Below are 6000 nucleotides of genomic sequence, written 5' to 3'. Positions count from 1 at the left end.
GGTGATCATGAAATCTCTTTAAGGCCTGTAGTCTGACTTCCTGGGGAACAAACATTTTGTCCTGATGCCACAGGAACTCTTCGTGAATCCTTAAGGTTGAAATTCCTGGCTATGTGCACTGGAGAGAGGCTTGTACAATAGATGCTCTTAGGTCTGGCTGAATTAAAAGAAAATTTTTTGTGGACAGGATTGTGCCGGGAGTGGTTTCTTCAGGGGTGTCTGGGAACAACCGAGACAGGGCATCAGCCTTTCCATTCTTAGATCCGGGGCGATAAGAGATGTGAAAATTAAATCTCGAAAAGAATAACGCCCACCGCGCTTGACGCGGTCTCAAACGTCTGGTAGTCCTAAGATACTCTAAATTTTTATGATCGGTAAAGATAATGATGGGGTGTGCTGCACCTCCAATCAAGTATCTCCATTCCTCCAAAGCTGTTTTAATGGGCAAAAACTCCCAATCTCCGACATCGTAATTTCTTTCCGGTTGCGTAATTTTTCGTGACGAAAAGGCTACAGGACGCAACAATGATTTGGGGCCCTGTCATTGAGAAAGGACAGCTCCTGTGGCCACTTCAGATGCATTGACTTCCAGAACATAGGGCAATGCAGGTTCAGGATGCTGGAGAACCGGTGCCGAGACAAATACTGCTTTAAGTCTGTCAAAAGCTGCCTGAGCCTCCGGGGACCACTGGAATCCGGAATGCAAATGGGTTAGTTGGGTAATGGGTGATATAATGGCTGAAAAGTTCTTAATAAATCTTCTGTAGAAGTTTGAGAAACCGATAAATCTTTGAAAGCCCTTCTTGTCCGAGGGGGCAGGCCATTTCAGGATTGCTTTTGCTTTTTGGGGATCCATGGCCACTCTTTTAGTAGAAATGACAAGACCCAAGAACTGGATTGATTATTTTTCAAAGTCGCATTTTTCGGCTTTCACGTACAATCCATGCGTTCTTAGAATAGTTAGCACCTTCTTCATGTGAGTTCAATGGATCTCCATGGATGTCATCCAGATACACAATGATGAAGTTGTCAAGATGGTCTCGGAAAATATCATTCACAAAATGCTGGAACGTGGCTGAAGCATTGAAGAGTCCAAACGGCATCACCAAATATTCGAAATGTCCGAAACCAGTTCGGAATGCCGTCTTCCACTCACCCCCCTCACGAATACAAACCAGATTGTAAGCACCTCGTAAGTCCAGTTTAGAGACTCGAGCAGAACGGAATTGTTGGAAGAGTTCCGGGATGAGGGGGAGTGGGTAGCGATTTTTGATGGTGATTTTATTCAGCTCTCGGTAGTCTACACAAGGCCTCAACGTTTTATTCTTTTTCTCAAAGAAGAAAATGCCAGCACCTGCAGGGGATTAAGAGGGATGAATAAATCCCTTTTCCAGGTTTTCATCAATATATAGTCATAACGTTTCAAGTTCAGTCTCTGACAGAGGAAAAATACGACCAAAGGGAATTTCGGAACCTGGAACCAATTCAACAGGGCAGTCGTAGGGACGATGAGGTGCTAGGAAGTCCGCTCCTTTCTTGTCGAATACATCCAGGAATTCTTGGTAGGCAGAGGGTACATATGGGTTGGTACTAGAAACAGGTTGTATGGTTGGGCAGCTGGTGAAGTCCTTAGGACTAGGGGCAAGGCAATGCTGCTGACAGTAGGCAGATGAAAACAGAACTTCATTCTTGAGCCAGTCAATGTGAGGGTTGTGTGCTGGTAACCAGGGGACTCCCGGAATGACCAGAAACATAGGAAAGCACAATACATCAAAGCGTACCAGTTCTTTATGGTCGGAATTGGTTGTTATAGGGATTGGCAGGGTCTCATGGGTAATCAGTTCAGAACTGGGTAGAGATCCATCAGCCAAATGGACTGTTAACTGCTGATTCTTGGTAATAAGGGGAATTCCAAGTCCTTTGGCCAAGGTTATGTATAAGAAGCAGCTACAGGCCTCAGAGTCGATCTCTTCTTCTGCCACCGATAGGGAGAACAGTGTGAGATGAGGTAAGTCCTGACACTTGACAGTGCATTGGGGGCTGGTTCTTCGGCCTGAGGTGGCAATTTTGCAAGAAATGACCATTGTCTCCACAGTAAAAGCAAAGATTCGCCTGTTGGCGGTAGAGCCTTTTTTCAGGCGACAGAGCAGGGCGGACCAGGCCAATCTGTCTGGGCTTGACTTCAGACACAGGAAAGCTGGAGGGACCGGATGCCAGAGGAAAGGAGGTTTCAGGCAGTCTTTGGGCTGGTTGGAGAGTATGAGACCTTTCAGAGTAACCTTCACGTAGGGGTCTATCCAGCTGTATGGTTAACTGGATGAGGCCCTCTAAGGTATCTGGGATTGCTACCCTGGCCAGCTCATCCTTGAGGGACTCTGATAAGCCCAGTCGATATTGGTATCTTAGGGCAGCTTGATTCCAGCATGTATCTGCAGCCCATGTGCGGAAGTCCACTGTGTAATCCTCTGCGGGAAGCTGCCCCTGCCCCTGCTGCAGGGTGTGCAGAGCATTTTCGGCTGTAGCCATATGTTGGGGGTCATCATATAACTGGGCCATAGCCCCAAAGAAAGTGTCAACAGAGTCAGTAATCAGAATTTTTTGTTCTAGCAGTCCATGGGCCCAGACCTGGGGATCATCCAAGAGTAAGGATATAATGAATCCAACTTTAATGTTTTCTAGAGAGAAAGTTCTTGGTTGCAGAGCCAGGTATAACAGACAGGCAATATTAAAGGCCCTAAACTTTCTTCGGTCCCCAGAGAACCGTTCAGGGGTCAGCACACGTGGTTCAGGAGGCGGGATCGGCACTGTGAGGGAAGACTCCTGAGACAGCGCAGCAGAATAAATACAGGTTGAGGTGGGTCTTGGATCAGGAGACATGGGATCCAAGGATAAGTGTTGCAGACGACCCTCTAATTGAACATAGGCGCCTTGTGGGCTCTGCACTGCTTAGGTAAGTGCAGAGACCTGTTGACGCGCCTCTGTCGATCTCTGACATGGCTGGATTATACTGTCAGGTGCGAGTATGGAGATCAAAATGCTAAGAGGGCTCCCCTTGCAGCTAAGTGCAGCGCGCCCCTGGAGTTGGGAACAGGGAGCGAGGTGTCCAAAGAAGCACAGTTGGCCAGGTGCTTGTTTGCAGTCAGATGAGCTTGGTCACTGAGGGATGACTGAAGCAGGCAGAGCTGAACTTGCTGTGTTCAGGTAAACAGAGAAACCAGGAGCCAGGCCAGGGGTCATACACAGATAAGTCAGTCCAGAGCAAACACAGGGACGAGCCAAGGTCATACACAAGCAGGGTCCAGGTACAAGCCGAAGGTCAAGCCGGGTTATCAGGAAGCAGAAGCAGAGACCAGAAGCAGGCCAAAGGTCAAACTGGGAGATCAAGAAGCAAGGTCAAGGCAAGCTGGGTTACAATGGGTAATAACTGATCAGGAAGCAAGGTCAAGGTACACAAGGGAGCTGAGGAGATAATCCAGCAATGTCCTGTAGTCACAGGCTGGCTTAAATAGGGCCACTGGCGCCAACGTCTGTCACACCACTTGCGCGCTGTCGCGCATGAGCAGTAGTGCGTGTGCGCCGATGCACGCCGGCATGCGCTGATGCGCGACGCACGCTCGTGCACATCTCGAAACCCTCCGTGGGTGTCCATGAAGGTTCTGGGCAACATTGCCAGTTCCGTGACGGCCATGTCCCTGACAAAGACATTTTTAATAAAGGACTTGTCAAAAACTGTCTATTGTGTATTGTCACACTACACTACTTTTTTTTGGTGAATGGGTAGGGGTACAATGTACCCGATACCCATTCACTTAGGGGGGGGCTGGGATCTGGGGCCCCCCTTGTTAAAGGGGGCTTCCAGATTCCGATAAGCCCCCCGCCCGCAGACCCCGACAACCATTGTCGGGAAAAGGCCCTTGTCCCCATCAACATGGGGGCAAGGTGCTTTGGGGGTGGGGGGGGGCACAGAGCCCCCCCTGCCCCAAAGCATCCATCCCCCCATGTTGAGGGCTTGCTGTCTGGTATGGCTCAGAAGGGGGGGGCGCTCGCTCCGCCTACCCTCCTCCGTGCGGCTTTCGTTTCCTGGCTGCATCTTCTCCTCGGCCCAGGTGTGTCTGTAATGATAGGAGCCGGAGGAGGAGTAGAGAGAGAGGAGCATGAGGGGAACCCCAGGCAGCGGCCAGGACAGCAGGTGAAATTAATTTCTATTGCTATGCTATAGCAGGAATGAGCAGTGCTCATTTCTGCTATATTTTTATGTTTGGATCTCATCTGGATTTTTTAGCAGCTGCCTATAGACTGGATGGTTGATTCTCACTCACTTGATACATTTAATCCTCATTATTTCCACTATTTCCTAAAGCATTTTGTTCACATCTATTTCAATAAATTTATATTACTATTGTAATGTTGTAATGTGCATGTGCCAAGCAGCCAATCACTTAGTGCTCAATCTGTAAATATACAGATCATGGTATTGCAAAGTGATCCATGCTACAAACCCATTAAACCGTCCACATTCAGTGAAAGTTCATGTGCTGCAAACTTTGCAGTGCATGAACTTTCACTGAATGTGGATGGTTTAATGAGTTTGCATTGATTTCAGCATGTGCAAAGTGCCCCATGCATGCTGAAATCAATGCAAACTCATTAAAGAGGAGTTCAGACAGGATCGGATCAGGTAGCAGCGGGTGTCAGCAGACATGTCACCGCTCCATAGGAGTGAATGAAGCGTCCGATCAGATCCGCCTGAAAAAGTGACAGACTGACCTGATCAGACAGCCAATGTGAAAGGGCCCAAAGTCAGCAGCTACAAATACTGTAGCTGCTGACTTTCAATATTAGGACACTTACCTTTCCAGGGTTCCCGCGATGTCAACACCCCAGCCAATTTGTGGATTGGCTCTCGAAAGCTGCTGCCACCATTATGTCCCATTCCCTAATGCACATGTGCGAAGCGCGATGCGCTTTCCGAATGTTGCGGCGGAGGAGGGGATGTGGTTTACAGATTATTGGGTGGGTCTTAAACAGGAAGGGGTGTGGCCTTGACAGGGAGGGGTGGGTCATATTTAAAATAGGGGGTGCACGAGTTCAGTCAGGCCTAGGGCAGCACAAAACCTAAATACACCACTGAATCATGCCCTCATATACTTATCAGCAATGTAGATGTTCTAGATAAAAATAAGTAATACCTTGCTGCTAGTGCAATGCTAAATGTAATTACGCAGAATACGTTTTACCCCTAAAATGGTTACAAAGTCTAGCTTTTCTAACCTTAATGTATTCTCTGCATTAGATGAAAAACTCCCCACTACTTGTCGAACTCATCCCCATCCCTAAACATTTACCTGACTTGTGACTTGTGTCAGCATTCATGCGCTGTCTCCACTGCAGTAATGCTCCTCTCATTTCCTTTTTAACCACTTCAGATCTGGAAGGTTTACCCACTTCCTGACCAGGCCATTTTTTGCGATACGGCACTGCATCGCTTTAACTGACAATTGCGCAGTCATGCAATGCTGTACTCAAAAAAAATTGATGTCCTTTTTTCCCACAAATAGAGCTTTCTTTTGGTGGTATTTGATCATCTCTGCATTATTTTATTTTTTGCGCTATAAACAATTTTGAAAAAAAAATGATATTTTCTACTTTCTGATATAATACATATATAATACAAATTTCTTCATGAAATTAGGCCAATATGTATTCTGCTACGTAGTTTTGGTAAAAAAATCCCAATAAGCGTATATTGATTGGTTTGCACAAAAGTTAAAGCATCTATAAACTACAGGATAGATTTAGGGACTTTTATTTTTATTTTTACATTTTTTTACTGGTAATGGCGGCGATCTGCGATTTTTAGCGGGACTGCAACACTGCGGCAGACAAATCTCAGTGACACCAGTATGCACTGATCCTTGTATAAATGACACTGGCGGGGAAGGGGTTAACACTAGGGGGCGTTCAAGGGGTTAAATGTGTTCCCTGGGAGCAGTTTCTAAC

The sequence above is a fragment of the Aquarana catesbeiana genome, linkage group LG03, assembly GCF_042186555.1.
Source record: "Aquarana catesbeiana isolate 2022-GZ linkage group LG03, ASM4218655v1, whole genome shotgun sequence".
Classification (NCBI taxonomy): Eukaryota; Metazoa; Chordata; class Amphibia; order Anura; family Ranidae; genus Aquarana; species Aquarana catesbeiana.
The sequence above is the reverse complement of the archived record's forward strand: the minus strand, read 5'-3'. Positions refer to the sequence as shown.